This window comes from Nerophis ophidion, linkage group LG02 (genome assembly GCF_033978795.1).
Source record: "Nerophis ophidion isolate RoL-2023_Sa linkage group LG02, RoL_Noph_v1.0, whole genome shotgun sequence".
Classification (NCBI taxonomy): Eukaryota; Metazoa; Chordata; class Actinopteri; order Syngnathiformes; family Syngnathidae; genus Nerophis; species Nerophis ophidion.
The window spans coordinates 4,776,827-4,793,255 of record NC_084612.1 but is presented as its reverse complement, the minus strand read 5'-3'; the positions used below and the strand labels follow the sequence as shown (position 1 = coordinate 4,793,255).

General features: G+C 38.3%; 1 long non-coding RNA gene across 1 annotated transcript in view; it reads right to left on the bottom strand.

The window, feature by feature from the left end:
* LOC133569633 (uncharacterized) overlaps positions 1-12,353 on the bottom strand; it is a 54,290-nt gene extending 41,937 nt beyond the window's left edge. The window contains exons 1-2 of the long non-coding RNA XR_009809841.1: positions 12,090-12,353; positions 5,282-5,324 (exon numbers count right to left, since the gene is read on the bottom strand). This is a non-coding gene — a long non-coding RNA (uncharacterized LOC133569633). The remainder of the gene's footprint in view (positions 1-5,281; positions 5,325-12,089) is intronic.
* Positions 12,354-16,429: the final 4,076 nt, after the last annotated feature.

Genomic DNA, 16,429 nt, shown 5'->3' with positions numbered 1-16,429 from the left:
CAATGATTTGCAAATCATTTTCAACCCATATTCAGTTGAATATGCTACAAAGACAACATATTTAATGTTCAAACTGATAAACATTTTTTTTTTTGCAAATAATCTACGGTCTGCGATATCATCAAAAAGGTTCAGAGTGTCTGGAGAAATCACTGCACAAACGCGATGATTTTACGGACCTTCAATCCCTCAGGCGGTATTGCATCCAAAAAGCGACTTCAGTGTGTGAAGGATATCACCAAATGGGTTCAGGAACACTTCATAAAACCACCGTCAGTAACTACAGTTGGTCGCTACATCTATAAGTGCAAGTTAAAACTCTACTTTGCAAAGCCAAAGCCATTTATCAACAACACCCAGAAAGGCCACCGGCTTCTCTGGGCCTGAATTCCTCTACAAACCCCGTTTCCATATGAGTTGGGAAATTGTGTTAGATGTAAATATAAACGGAATACAATGATTTGCAAATCATTTTCAACCCGTATTCAGTTGAATATGCTACAAAGACAACATATTTAATGTTCAAACTGATAAACATTTTTTTTTTGCAAATAATCTACGGTCTGCGATATCATCAAAAAGGTTCAGAGTGTCTTGAGAAATCACTGCACAAACACGATGATTTTACGGACCTTCAATCCCTCAGGCGGTATTGCATCCAAAAAGCGACTTCAGTGTGTGAAGGATATCACCAAATGGGTTCAGGAACACTTCATAAAACCACCGTCAGTAACTACAGTTGGTCGCTACATCTATAAGTGCAAGTTAAAACTCTACTTTGCAAAGCCAAAGCCATTTATCAACAACACCCAGAAAGGCCACCGGCTTCTCTGGGCCTGAATTCCTCTACAAACCCCGTTTCCATATGAGTTGGGAAATTGTGTTAGATGTAAATATAAACGGAATACAATGATTTGCAAATCATTTTCAACCAATATTCAGTTGAATATGCTACAAAGACAACATATTTAATGTTCAAACTGATAAACATTTTTTTTTTTGCAAATAATCTACGGTCTGCGATATCATCAAAAAGGTTCAGAGTGTCTGGAGAAATCACTGCACAAACGCGATGATTTTACAGACCTTCAATCCCTCAGGCGGTATTGCATCCAAAAAGCGACTTCAGTGTGTGAAGGATATCACCAAATGGGTTCAGGAACACTTCATAAAACCACCGTCAGTAACTACAGTTGGTCGCTACATCTATAAGTGCAAGTTAAAACTCTACTTTGCAAAGCCAAAGCCATTTATCAACAACACCCAGAAAGGCCACCGGCTTCTCTGGGCCTGAATTCCTCTACAAACCCCGTTTCCATATGAGTTGGGAAATGGTGTTAGATGTAAATATAAACGGAATACAATGATTTGCACATCCTTTTCAACCTATATTCAGTTGAATATGCTACAAAGACAACATATTTGATGTTCAAACTGATAATTTTTTATTTTTTTTTACAAATAATCATTTACTTTAGAATTTGATGCCAGCAACACGTGACAAAGAAGTTGGGAAATATGGCAATAAATACTGATAAAGTTGACGAATGCTCATCAAACACTTATATGGAACATCCCACAGGTGTGCAGGCTAATTGGGAACAGGTGGGTGCCATGATTGGGTATAAAAGCAGCGTCCATGAAATGATAAGTCATTCACTAACAAGGATGGGGCGAGGGTCACCACTTTGTAAGCAAATTGTCAAACAGTTTTAGAACAACATTTCTCAACGAGCTATTGCAAGGAATTTAGGGATTTCAACATCTACGGTCCGTAAAATCATCAAAAAGTTCACAGAATCTGGAGAAATCACTCCACGTAAGCGATGATATTACGGACTTTTGCTCCCTCAGGCGGTACTGCATCAAAAACCGACATCAGTGTGTAAAGGATATCATCACATGGGCTCAGGGAGACTTCATAAAACCACTGTCAGTAACTACTGATGTACTACCAGTTTGTGGTTGCCAGTGTCCTGTTCTACATGGTAGTGTGCTGGGGGGGCAGAACATCTAAGGAGGACAGCTCCAGACTTCAGAAACTGATCAGGCGGGCCGGTTCTACAATCGGAATGAAACTGGACTCACTGGTGACGGTGGCAAAAAAGCGGACTGTTGAAAAACTAGTGAGCATCCTGGATGATGCCAGTAACCCTCTGCATAGCGTTATCAGTAGCCAGAGGAGCCTGTTCAGTGCTAGACTGCTTCATCCCAGGTGCAGGACTAATAGACTCAAAAACTCCTTTTTTCCACACGCCATTAGACTGTACAACTCCTCTCTGGGACGGGGGGCGGGGGGCACTAATATGACAGGGGATGCAAAACAATAACAGTGCAATACGTTTTCATAACCTGGTCACTACTGCCTACTTTGTCTTGTTATATTCTTATTTTACCGTCATATTTTTATTCCCATTGTAGCTTTTAATTTTTTATTGTTATTGTAATATTTCTCTATTTTGTTTCCATTTAAACCCCCATTATTTACTTTTTCCTTTTTTTTTAAATTGATCTCAACTCTGTAAACTGCTGCTGGAATTTTAATTTTCCTGAAGGAACTCTCCTGAAGGAATCAATAAAGTACTATCTATCTATCTATCTATCTATCTATCTATCTATCTATCTATCTATCTCTCTATCTATCTATCTACAGTTGGTCGCTACACCTGTAAGTGCAAGTTAAAACTCTACTATACAAAGCCAAACCCATTTATCAACAATATCCTGAAACGCCGCTGGCTTGGCTGGGCCCGAGCTCACCTAAGATGGACTGATGCAAAGTGGAAAGGTGTTCTGTGGTCTGACGAGTCCACATTTCAAATTATATTTGTAAACAGAGGACGTAGTGTTGAAAGGTCCATACGGGTTTTGGAGCAACATATGTTGTCATCCAAGCAACGTTATCATGGACGCCCCTGCTTATTTCAGCAAGAAAAGTGTTACAACAGCATGGCTTCGTAGTAAAAGAGTGCGAGTACTTTCCTGGCCCGCCTACAGTCCAGACCTGTCTCCCATTGAAAATGTGTGGCGCATTATGAAGCGTAAAATAGGACAGCGGAGACCCCGGACTGTTGAAGGACTGAAGCTCTACATAAAACCAAAATGGGAAAGAATTCCACTTTCAAAGCTTCAGCAATTAGTTTCCTCAGTTCCCAAACGTTTATTGAGTGTTGTTAAAAGAAAAGGTGATGTAACACAGTGGTGAACATGCCCTTTCCCAACTACTTTGGCAAATGTTGCAGCCATGAAATTCCAAGTTAATTATTATTTGCAAAAAAAAATAAAGTTTTTGAGTTTGAACATCAAATATCTTGTCTTTGTAGTGCATTCAATTGAATATGGGTTGAAAAGGATTTGGAAATCATTGTATTTCGTTTATATTTAAATTTAATACAATTTCCCAACTTATATGGAAACGGGGTTTGTAAGTTCATAAACAAAACACACCTTTGTGATTTTGTTGATTTCATCGTTGCAAATGCATCTGCAGGTTATCCATACATCTCTGTGCCATGTCTGTTTTAGCATCGCCGGTAAAATGTGCAGACACTCCGGCACGTTCGATGGAGATCTGGCGGCAGATTTCTTGCCACTTTCGCATCTTCGGGCCAGTGGTGCAACTTGAATCCCTCCCTGTTAGTGTTGTTACACCCTCCGACAACACACCGACGAGGCATGATGTCTCCAAGGTTCCAAAAAATAGTCGAAAAAACGGAAACTAACAGAGCTGAGACCCGGTGTTTGCAATGTGTTTGAGAAAATGAAAATGGCGGCTTTCTTACCTAGGCAACGTCACGTACTGACGTCATCGCTACAAGAGGGCTGAACAGAAAGGCGTTTAATTCGCCAAAATTCACCCATTTTCGGTTAAATCGGTTAAAAAAATACATGGTCTTTTTTCCGCAACATCAAGGTATATATTGACGCTTGAGTTTGAGTTTGAGTTTATTTCGAACATGCAAGCATACAACATGATACATCACAATTTCCAGTTTCTCTTTCCAACATGTTCGAAAAGGAGGAGGAAGAAGCAGAGCTTATTTAATCCTACCCCTTTTCTTTACATAACAGTTGCTAAAACTTTTGTTCACTTCCTGTTCTCAATGTATTCACAATGTATACTCCATTAGTAATAAGTAATCACAATACAAATAAATAAATAAATAAATAATTGCTTAAATTTTAATCCATACGATGAGATAAATCAGATTATTTTGAAAATGAATGTGTGAGTAAAATCAGAATGTTTATCATGGTTCTTCATTTTTGTACTTTGTTAACACTTCCAGTTTGAAGAGTTTCTTGAAATGGATCATATTAGTACATTGTTTGATTGCTTTGCTTAATCCATTCCATAATTTAATTCCACATACTGATATACTGAAGGTTTTAAGTGTTGTACGTGCATACAAATGTTTTAAATTACATTTTTCTCTAAGATTATATTTCTCTTCTTTTGTTGAGAAGAATTGTTGTATATTCTTGGGAAGCAGGTTATAGTTTGCTTTGTGTATAATCTTAGCTGTTTGCAATTCCACTATGTCGTGGAATTTCAGTATCTTTGATTCAATAAATAAAGGGTTTGTATGTTCTCTATATCCAACATTATGTATTATTCTAACTGATCCTTTTTGTAACACTGTTAGTGAATGAAGTGTACTTTTGTAATTATTTCCCCATATTTCTACACAGTAACTCAGATATGGTAACACTAGTGAGCAGTAGAGAATATAAAGTGATTTTTGGTCTAGAAAATATTTGGCTTTATTCATTATTGATGTATTTCTTGCAACTTTATGTTGTATATTTTATTACATAGGTCTGGTGATAATGTTCCCCTTTAAATGTTTCTTTCGTTCTCAATTCAAGGTACAAACACACACACACACACACACGCACGCGCGAGTGGCCTTCAGTTAGAATCGCATTTGGAAAAAGCCAACAATAGTCCTCTCTCCTTTAATTCCGTGCGAAGCTGTCGGCCTAAAAATAACCCTTGCTTCATTATGCTGGGAGATTTTGCGTGCGCTCTGTGGCTAAATTATTATATTCGTATTTTTAATCATCCCTGGCAGGAGAACCAATTACATTGTGGTGATGGAGGCTGGGTGGTAAATGTAGAGGAAGCTTGTCACCACACATTGCTGCGTATAAAGTGTGAAGATAGAGGAAGCCACAAATAACTATACGGCCCTCACTTCTCCTCACAGTTTAAATAACGTTTATGGTCCACACACACACACACACACACACACACACACACACACACAGCTTCACTTACATTAGTCTCACAGTCTTCTTTCCCCCGCCAGAGGACAACACAACTGAGGAGCAGAAACAGAAAAAAACAACACAAGGATTACATTTTCCTTCCTGCAAAAGCAGCATTTTTTTTTTTTTCTTCTTCTTCACAGAGCAGCGTGTACAATAAAAGTGACTGATGTTCCACATGGAAAATATTCAGCTTCAACAACAATGAGGAAGTCTCGCCATTTTTCACTACTTCTACACAGGAAGCTAATACATTATTTTGCCAAAAGTATTTGACCACCCGTCCAAATGGTCAGAATCAGGTGTGCTTAATCACAGGACACCTGATTGTGTAGATGCTACATAGGTTAAAAAAATAATTTAAAAAAAATAGTGAACAAGTTGAGGAAAATGAGCAAACTACACAAATAACATTCTGTAATTTAATTTTGATATTATTTTTTTCGTGATAAATTAAAAATTTAACACCAATGGGTTGACTGATGAACATTGTCACATAATTTATTCAGAAAGTATAAATAACTACAAATATTTAAGTTAGAATACTATTAACTGCAACATGAAAGAGTAAAAAAACAACATTATGATTCGTACATTTTCAGAATGTGCTTGCTATATATATATATATATATATTTTTTTTTTTTTAAATAAAACAATCTGAAGTTGTCTTTATTTTGAAGTTATCGTGCCGTGATTTTACCAGTCCGCCCCCCTTGGGAGTAGATTTTGAGTTTGACACGCCTGATCTATATCAACAATATTTTTTGCCTGAGTTGCTGGACAGGACATATTAAAAGAAAAAATATAATAAAAATACAAATTTATTTTTTATTTAATAGGAATCAATTAAAAATTGTTACAAAAATCTGTATGAAATCGAGCACTTAGGCATGGACTCTAGAGCGGTGGTCCCCAACTTTTTTGTAGCTGCGGACCGGTCAACGCTTGATTATTTGTCCCGCGTCCCGGCGGGGGGGTTATTTTTTTAAATGTATTATTTATTTATTTTTGTCATGAAAAAGATTGTTTTTTTTTTGTTTTTTTTTAATATAACAAGCACATTCTGAAAATGTAAAAATCATACTGTTGTTGTTTTTTTACTCTAACATTTTGAAGTTAATCCCATTCAAACTTTATCTATTGTTATTTTTACTCCCTGAATAAATGATGTGACAAAGTTCATCAGTCAACCCAATGGTGTTAATTTTTTAATTTATCACGAAAAAAATAATAATATCAATATTAAATTACAGGATGTTATTTGTGTAGTTTGCTCACTTTCCTCAACTTGTGCACTAACTTATTTTTATTTATTTTTTTTTAACCTATGTAACATCTACAAAGATACAAAGATTGTTACTGCGACATCTAGAGGACACATTTAGAACAGCAGTTTCTTTCATTCAAAAATTTCAGCAACTTTTTATACTTACCAAACTCATCCCCTGATGTAGATAATCATATCTGCTGTACAGATTTACTTTAGAGAAGATACGTGTTGGATACTTCTCTTGTTGCCTTATTTGTATTTGACTTTTTTAAATGTTTGGGTAGCATTTAAAAAAAAAAAAAAGTTTTCTTTTAAGTAGTATAAACATTTATCAGAGATGTCTGTCTATTCTATGGAGGACTGTAATTAATCATAGAACTGGCACCCAATATTTTTAAAAATAGCATACATTTTAAATTGAGATTTGTTTTGAATCGAGAATCGATTCTTAATAGAGAATTAATTAAATCGAATCGAGCCCCGACGGGAATAAGCGGTAGAAAATAGATGAATAGTGTGGTGCCCAAAGATCGCAGCCCTATTTTTTGCCAATCAAATTTGTCTCTGAGAAGCGCTCCAACGCGAAACAAACCTACGTTTGTTTCTTGTCGTCATCCAGCACAGCTCACACCTACCTCTGGTTCCTATTTACCATGCTAAAAGCCTTCTGGGTAATGTAGTTTATAAACATTCACTTCCTAACTTGCATTTTGTTATTTATGTATCAAACTTTTATCAATTTGGCATTAGACAATTAAGAACAAATTCTAATTTGTAACAGCAGCCTAACAAACAAACAGTATTTATATGTTAGAGTTGTTGAAGTGTGATGATAATCCCTTGTCTCTCATTTACCCAAAAATGAAGAAGTGAGAAGTGAAGTGAATTATTTTTATATAGCGCTTTTTTTCTCGTGACTCAAAGTGCTTTACATAGTAAAACCCAATATCTAAGTTCCATTTAAACCAGTGTGGGTGGCACTGGGAGCAGGTGGGTAAAGTGTCTTGCCCAAGGACACAATGGCTGTGACTAGGATGGCGGACGCGGGGATCCAACTTGGAACCCTCAAGTTATTGGCACGGCCACTCTACCAACCGAGCTATACCGCCCCAAAAATGTGCGCTATGGATCGCTCTCAACATTTCACAAATGCTCTTAATTGTGCGGGGAACATAAATCCATGTTTAAGTTGTTGTGGTAAATTATATTGTGTACCGTTTTCTTATATGATTGTGAGCTAGCATGCGTTTGTATTTGGTCACAGAAGCCTTTAGAGCAGGGGTGTTAAACTCAAATACAGAGTGGGCCAAAATTTAAAACTGAACAAAGCCGCGTGTCAAGGTTGAACAAATTAACCTTTTAATAGGGACCCAAACATGTTTTGCATTGAACATTGAACAAGCAAGGCTTATATACAATAACTCTAGCCTTTAAATAGACTCCCTTTTTAGACCAGTTGATCTGCCGTTTCTTTTCTTTTTCTTCTATGTCCCACTCTCCTTTGTGGAGGGAGTCCGGTCCGATCCGGTGGCCATGTACTGCTCGCCTGTGTATCGGCTGGGGACATCTCTGCGCTGCTGATCAGCCTCCGCTTGGGATGGTTTCCTGCTGGCTCCGCTGTGAACGGGACTCTCGCTGCTGTGTTGGATCCGCTTTGGACTGGACTCTCGCGACTGTGTTGGATCCATTATGGATTGATCTTTCACAGTATCATGTTCTCATATGTTCTCATAGTCATCAGTATCATCAGTATCACAGTATCATGTTCTCATAGTCATCATTGGGACGGGATTATTGTCACCGATGTCCCACTGGGTGTGAGTTTTCCTTGCCCTTATGTGGGCCTACCGAGGATGTCGTAGTGGTTTGTGCAGCCCTTTGAGACACTAGTGATTTAGGGCTATATAAGTAAACATTGATTGATTGATTGATTGAACTTTATAGTGACATGCAAAACTGAGTTTCAAATAATAATAATAATAATTAAAAAATATCAATGGCATATCAAATAAAATGTATATACAAATGTAATGCCTCTTTTCTATTTGCAGCCTTCCGAGGTAAATATCAAAATATATTGTAGCCTCCCGAAAGAGTTAGTGCTGCAAGGGCTTCTGGGTATTTGTTCTGTTATGTTTATGTTATGTTACAGTGCAGATGTTCTCCCAAAATGTGTTTGTCATTCTTGTTTGGTGTGAGTCCACAGTGTGGCGCACATTTGTAACAGTTGTAAAGTTGTTTATACGGCCACCCTCAGTGTGACCTGTATGGCTGGTGACCAAGTATGCCTTGCATTCACTTATGTGTGTGTAATAGCCGCATATATTATACGAGTGGGCCTGAACGCTGTTTGTATGGAAGAAATGTGGACGTGACGACAGGTTATAGAGAATGCTAAAGGCAGTGAAGGCACGCCCTCAATATTGTTGTCCGGGTGGAAATCGGCAGAATGCTTGCCCCGGAAGATTTTCGGGAGGGGTACTGAACTTCGGGAGGATTGGCAAGTGTGAGAAATTGCGGTGTTACAGCGGCACCGCCGCTGTGTAATAACTGCGGGCCAGCTGTAATGTTAATTTGATATTGCCTCAAGGGCCAAATTAAATTACACGGCGGGCCAAATTTGGCCCGCGGGCCAGAGTTTGACACCCATGCTTTAGAGGATTATTCTACTAAGGAAATATGCCCTTAGATAGCCTCAAAGGTGCACTTGTCCATCACAAGCTCTCCAGAGAGTGGTGGCCCTTGCACCCAGGAAATTGGAATCCTACAGGAATGCAGGTTTGGACATTAGGGTAGGAAGCCCTCACAAGTAGGAGTAGAGGATAGAGATCGGAGGTCAACTGACTCAAACCGATCACAGGAAATAGATTGGTTGGGGACGTCTCTGCGCTGCTGACCTGTCTCCGCTTGGGATAATCTTCTGCTGGCCCCATAATGAACTGGACTCTCACTAGTATTTTAGATCCACTGTGGACTGGACTCTCACAATATCATGCTACATTCACACGACGTCCATTGCACCAGTCGCCTGGGGGCCCGGGGGCCTACATCTGTAGTCCGATCCAAGGTTTCTCATTGTCCCATTGGGTTGAGTTTTTTCTTTCCCTGATGTTGGATCTAAGCCAAGGATGTCGTTGTGGCTTGTGCAGCCCTTTGAGACAATCGTGATTTAGGGCTAAATAAGTCAAAATTGATTGATTGATTGACTGGCCAAGCAACAAACTGGGCTCTGTCCAGACTGACCGGCCCCAAAACTAGAACAACAAAGAGTAACTGTCTTTGTGTAAGAGGTATTTAAGGACAGTTGTCTAAGAAGACAGTAGAAGATTAAACAGGCCCATACTTTTTCTCCTGGAAGCTGCAGTTCCAGTCTGAGGCTCGCTGTAACATGTAAAGCTTTTTGTTCGGCGATTACTCGTTGGGGTCTTCTTGGCTCATCACCCATCACACGACCAACAAATATAGACCAATGGACAAACGCTTTTCAAGTGTAAAACATAAACAGATTGTCTGCAAGTAGTGGACGACAAAGCAGACAGTGGACAATAAGGAAGCCTTTGGTATAGTTTTTACTATGATGTGAATCATATTTATATAGCGCTTTTCTCAAGTGACTCAAAGTGCTTTACATAGTGACACCCAATATCTAAGTTACATTTAAACCAGTGTGGGTGGCACTGGGAGCAGGTGGGTAAAGTGTCTTGCCCAAGGACACAACGGCAGTAACTAGGATGGCACAAGCGGGAATCGAACCTGCAACCCTCAAGTTGCTGGCACGGCCACTCTACCAACCGAGCTATGCCGCCCATGATTGGTTATATTTTATTCAAACAGTACGATCATTTGACAATAAGCTCTGATTACGTGCTTATACTGTCAAATACTGTCTACTTTTAAATATGTGAAGCATAAGCGAGTAAAACATCAATACAGTATTTGTTTTCCTTTTTTTAAACAAAGTTTCCTGCATGTGATACAAAAAGTATATATTTCTGGCCTCAAAACGTTGCAACTTTTTCCGCAATCCACTGCAAAATCAGCCTTTTTAGATCGTAAAAATAAAAAAATAAAAGCCTGCAAAATTCTGGAGGGGTTGAAAAAAAAGAGCAAGATGGCGTTGAGAGGGGACGGCTTGGTGACTACACTGGATAGTATTGTATTTATATTTCATACACAAGGCTTTTTTACACAAAAGAGCCATTTTGTTCTACGAGACGGAACTGCTGACATTTTCATCCTGATAGAACTCACATAAAATGTTTCCTTTCTTTTCTTTTTGTTTCTTTATCACATCCTTCTTAAGGTCAAATGTAACAGTAGACTTACTCTGAGTAACTCAGGGGTGTCTAAAGTGCCAACCTTGGCCCGCAGCTCATTTTTTATTGGACTTTAACATATTGTTCAAATGTAACAAATTCATTATTATTGAGGTATGTTATGAATAGTGGTAGCTGTCCGACAATTCATTTTCAAATCAGATTAATCAAACGTTTGAATTTGGGATTAATCACGATTTATCACAAGTATTACTAGTAGTATTATAACTCACTTGCAATATTTCAATTAAATTATAAAGGACCCCAGTATTTGGAGACAAATGCTATTTTTAGAATATAACATATCAATCAATCAATCAATGTTTACTTATATAGCCCTAAATCACTAGTGTCTCAAAGGGCTGCAGAAACCACTACGACATCCTCGGTAGGCCCACATAAGGGCAAGGAAAACTCACACCCAGTGGGACGTCGGTGACAATGATGACTATGAGAACATGATACTGTGAAAGTTCAATCCAAAATGGATCCAACACAGTCACGAGAGTCCAGTCCAGAGCGGATCCAACACAGCAGCGAGAGTCCCGTTCACAGCGGAGCCAGCAGGAAACCATCCCAAGAGGAAGCTGATCAGCAGCGCAGAGATGTCCCCAGCCGATACACAGGCGAGCAGTACATGGCCACCGGATCGGACCGGACTCCCTCCACAAAGGAGAGTGGGACATAGAAGAAAAAGAAAAGAAACGGCAGATCAACTGGTCTAAAAAGGGAGTCTATTTAAAGGCTAGAGCATACAAATGAGTTTTAAGGTGAGACTTAAATGCTTCTACTGAGGTGGCATCTCGAACTGTTACCGGGAGGGCATTCCAGAGTACTGGAGCCCGAAATGAAAAAGCTCTACAGCCCGCAGACTTTTTTTGGGCTTTGGGGATCACTAATAAGCCGGAGTCCTTTGAACGCAGATTTCTTGCCGGGACATATGGTACAATACAATCGGCAAGATAGGATGGAGCTAGACCGTGTAGTATTTTATACGTAAGTAGTAAAACCTTAAAGTCACATCTTAAGTGCACAGGAAGCCAGTGCAGGTGAGCCAGTACAGGTGTAATGTGATCAAACTTTCTTGTTCTTGTCAAAAGTCTAGCAGCCGCATTTTGTACCAACTGTAATCTTTTAATGCTAGACATGGGGAGACCCGAAAATAATACGTTACAGTAATCGAGACGAGACGTAACAAACGCATGGATAATGATCTACATGAGTTATTTACCTTTTTGACCTTGATGCCGGGCTTCACGGTGGCAGAGGGGTTAGTGCGTCTGCCTCACAATACGAAGGTACTGCAGTCCTGGGTTCAAATCCAGGCTCGGGATCTTTCTGTGTGGAGTTTGCATGTTCTCCCCGTGAATGCGTGGGTTCCCTCCGGGTACTCCGGCTTCCTCCCACTTCCAAAGACATGCACCTGGGGATAGGTTGATTGGCAACACTAAATGGTCCCTAGTGTGTGAATGTGAGTGTGAATGTTGTCTGTCTATCTGTGTTGGCCCTGCGATGAGGTGGCGACTTGTCCAGGGTGTACCCCGCCTTCCACCCGATTGTAGCTGAGATAGGCGCCAGTGCGACCCCGAAAGGGAATAAGCGGTAGAAAATGGATGGATGGATGGACCTTGATGCCCAACTTTTCCTTAACAGGGGCCCACTCAAATATTAACACTGAATTAGTCATCTTACTCTTGATTTTAATCATATTTAATCATTATATTTAACTTACTAACATTTTAATAGGATAAACCTTGTCTAATGACATGAAAGCATGTGTTAACCACAAGGATTATTATCAAGGCTTAGGTCAAGCTGATTACAAAAATAAATACTAATCTACTGCTAAGGAAGGGACTCGTAAAAACTGATGAAAAATACATGTATGTACAATAACGGAGTGATAAAATATTTACATTTGAACTACATTGATGATAATTAATAACATATGATTCTTAACTAAACTGTCAATAGAATTCAAATGAAAATACAACTTCTCTATTGCAGTGGTGTCTCAATTCCCAGAGAAGATTACAACTATCTACCTCTTATTACTTCATTTCCAAGGTATAGTGATAGTGGGTGAGGGCTACATTTATTTTTCTTTTGTTAATATCAGAGTCTGTTCTGTAAAAATGTCTTGCCTAAAAGAGTACAGTTTATAGATAGGGACCCACAGTTCAAGTATGCATCATCATATAGTGTACAAATATAGTACAATACAATTCATTTCAAAATCTACCCTTCCAATACCCATTTACAATTTCAATTAAACAGGGCTAAATCATAGAAATAGTAATATTAATTGTTGTAATGATATTACAAAAAATGTATATATATATATATATATACATATATATGTTAGGGCTGTGAATCTTTGGGTGTCCCACGATTCGATTCAATATCGATTCTTGGGGTCAGGATTCGATAATATATCGATTTTTTTCAAATCGATTCTCGATTCAAAAACGATATTTTTCCGATTCAAAACGATTCTGTATTCATTCAACACATAAGATTTCAGCAGGATCTACCCCAGTCTGCTGACATGCTAGCAGAGTAGTAGATTTTTTTTTTAAAAAGCTTTTATAATTGTAAAGGACAATGTTTTATCAACTGATTGCAATAATGTAAATTTTTTAACTAATAAACGAACCAAAAATATGACTTATTTTATCTTTGTAAAAACATTGGACACAGTGTGTTGTCAAGCTTATGAGATGCGATGCAAGTGTAAGCCACTGTGACACTATTGTTCTTTTTTATTATTTTTATAAATGTCTAATGATAATGTCAATGAGGGATTTTTAATCACTGCTATGCTGAAATTATGATTAATATTGATACTGTTGTTGATTTGGAATTGGATTGCATTGTTATGGTATTGCTGTGTAGTGGTTTGTTGGATTGATTAAAAAAATAAAATTCAAATTCAAATATATAAATTTTTTTTAATTAAAAAAAAATCGATTTTTTAAAAATGAGAATCGATTCTGAATCGCACAACGTAAATGATTCGATTCGTATTCGAATACATTTTTTCCCACACCCCTATATATATATATATATATATATATATATATATATATATATATATATATATATACATATATATACACATATATATATACATATATATATACATATATATATATATATATATATATATATATATATATACACGTTTTGCAAGTAAACTCCCAATAAAATTTAATTGTGGTCAACATAACATGTAATGGTGGTTCTTTGTCAAAATGTTGCATGTATTATAGAATAGAATAGAATAGAATAAAATAGAATAGAATAAAAAGTACTTTATTGATCTCTGGGGATCAATAAAGGGTATTATGTTATACAGATCATATTCAAGCCGCTTTCTGACAGTCGCTTCAGGATACGCCGTTTTGTGGGCGGTCTTATTTACGTGGCTCACCTTCGGCGGTGTCTTCTCCCCGACATCTTTGTTGTATTTGTGTAGCGTGCAAGGACGGGAGTGGAAAAAGTGTCAAAAGATGGAACTAACGGTTTTAATGACATTCAGACTTTACTTCAATCAATAACGGAGCAGCATCTCCTCATCCGTGGCTCACTAGTGCAATAACAAGGCCGGAAATGTGTCTCGTGAAAAACCGTCTGACCGGAACTCTCTAATAACTAAAGTTTCTTTGGTGAGTAATATAAACTCACTACACCGGTATGTTTTAGCGCTTTCATGGTGACTTTACCGACATATATAAGTAAGAACTTCACACTACTATATATTAGAAATGGCAACAGCGGAGGATGAATGTCCCATAACTAGAATATAGAGATTAAGAAGAAGCTTATGGACTACGGTGTCGGCACAGACTATACAGGTGGTCGTGCCCAAATTTTTTGAACTTATGCAGATCCCAAATACAGATCAGCAGGTACCAGAAGTTAAGAAAATGTGCTTTTGCATAATATTGCAAAACAAAACGCCAGTTAATGTCTTATCTTATACACACACCAAAAATATACTCCTATGTTAAAGCACAGTACAATCCACCAAGCGATGCGGCTTCATAGCTAACCAAAGTCGTACTAAAACATTTTGGTAGATTTCTGAGCTCCATGTGCACTGTTCTGTATTTTCAATGGAACATATAAAATGGTTGTGTCGTTTACTTGAGTCATATTGCAGTCGACACTTTATCTCTTATGTGTGACTGCCAACTACTTGTCACACCTATAATTTCACCATGTACCAAATAAAATAGCTTCGAGGTCAGTAAGCACAATCAAAATGATTCCTACATTAGGCGCACCGGGTTATAAGGCGCAATGTCGGGGTTTGAGAACATGAAAGGATTTTAGGTGTGCCTTACAGTCGGAAAAATACGGTATTTGCTCACTTTTTTGTGTCTTTGCTATTTGATGAATTCCTCTTTTAAGGCTTATTTGTGTAAACATGCATGAGACTTATACCCTGTGACTACTAATTAGTCATTGAAAGACTGTTTCAAAATGGCAGAGAAATGAAATGTTACAATCTTTCCACCATTGTACGTGTTGCATTAAATATCGTGCAGTCCTTTAAAGGCCTACTGAAATGAGATTTTCTTATTTAAACGGGGATAGCAGGTCCATTCTATGTGTCATACTTGATCATTTTGCGATATTGCCATATTTTTGCTGAAAGGATTTAGTAGAGAACATCGACGATAAAGTTCGCAACTTTTGGTCGCTAATAAAAAAGCCTTGCCTGTACCGGAAGTAGAAGCCCATGTGCGCGTGACGTCACGGGTTGTAGGGTTCCTCACATTGTTTACAATCATGGACACCAGCAGCGCGAGTGATTCTGACCGAGAAAGAGACAATTTCCCCATTAATTGGAGTGAGGATGAAAGATTCGTGGATGAAGATAGTGAGAGTGAAGGACTAGAAGAAAAAAAAAAGACGAGGGCAGTGGGAGCAATTCAGATGTTATTAGACACATTTACTAGGATAATTCTGGAAAAACCCTTATCTGATTATTGTGTTACTAGTGTTTTATTGAGATTATAAAGTCATACCTGAAAGTCGGAGGGGTGTGGTGACCGCCAGTGTCTCTGAGTGAAGCCATGGAAGAGCCAAGAAAGTTGCAGCTGCCTCTTCGACAGCTGCAGGAAGAATGACACAAGCTGCGCTTATGTTTACGGTAAGAGCCAACTTATTACCACAATTTTCTCACCCAAACCTGCCGGTTGACATGTGGTAGAGAAACATGTTCGCTTGACCGCTTTGTTCCATATTACAGCTTCACAACAAACAAAGAAACACCGGCTGTGTTTCGGTTGCTAAAGCCGGCCGAAATATACCGCTTTCCACCAGCAGCATTCTTCTTTGTCGTCTCCATTATTAATTGAACAAATTGCAAAAGATTCAGCAACACAGATGTCCAGAATACTGTGTAATTATGCGATTAAATCGGACAACTTTTAGCCGCGAGTGGTGCTGGGATAAAAAGTCCGCTACAATCAATAACGTCACAAGCAAAGTCAACATAAGCGTCATCATTCCGCGACGTTTTCAACAGGACACTTTGCGGGAAATTTAAAAATTGCAATT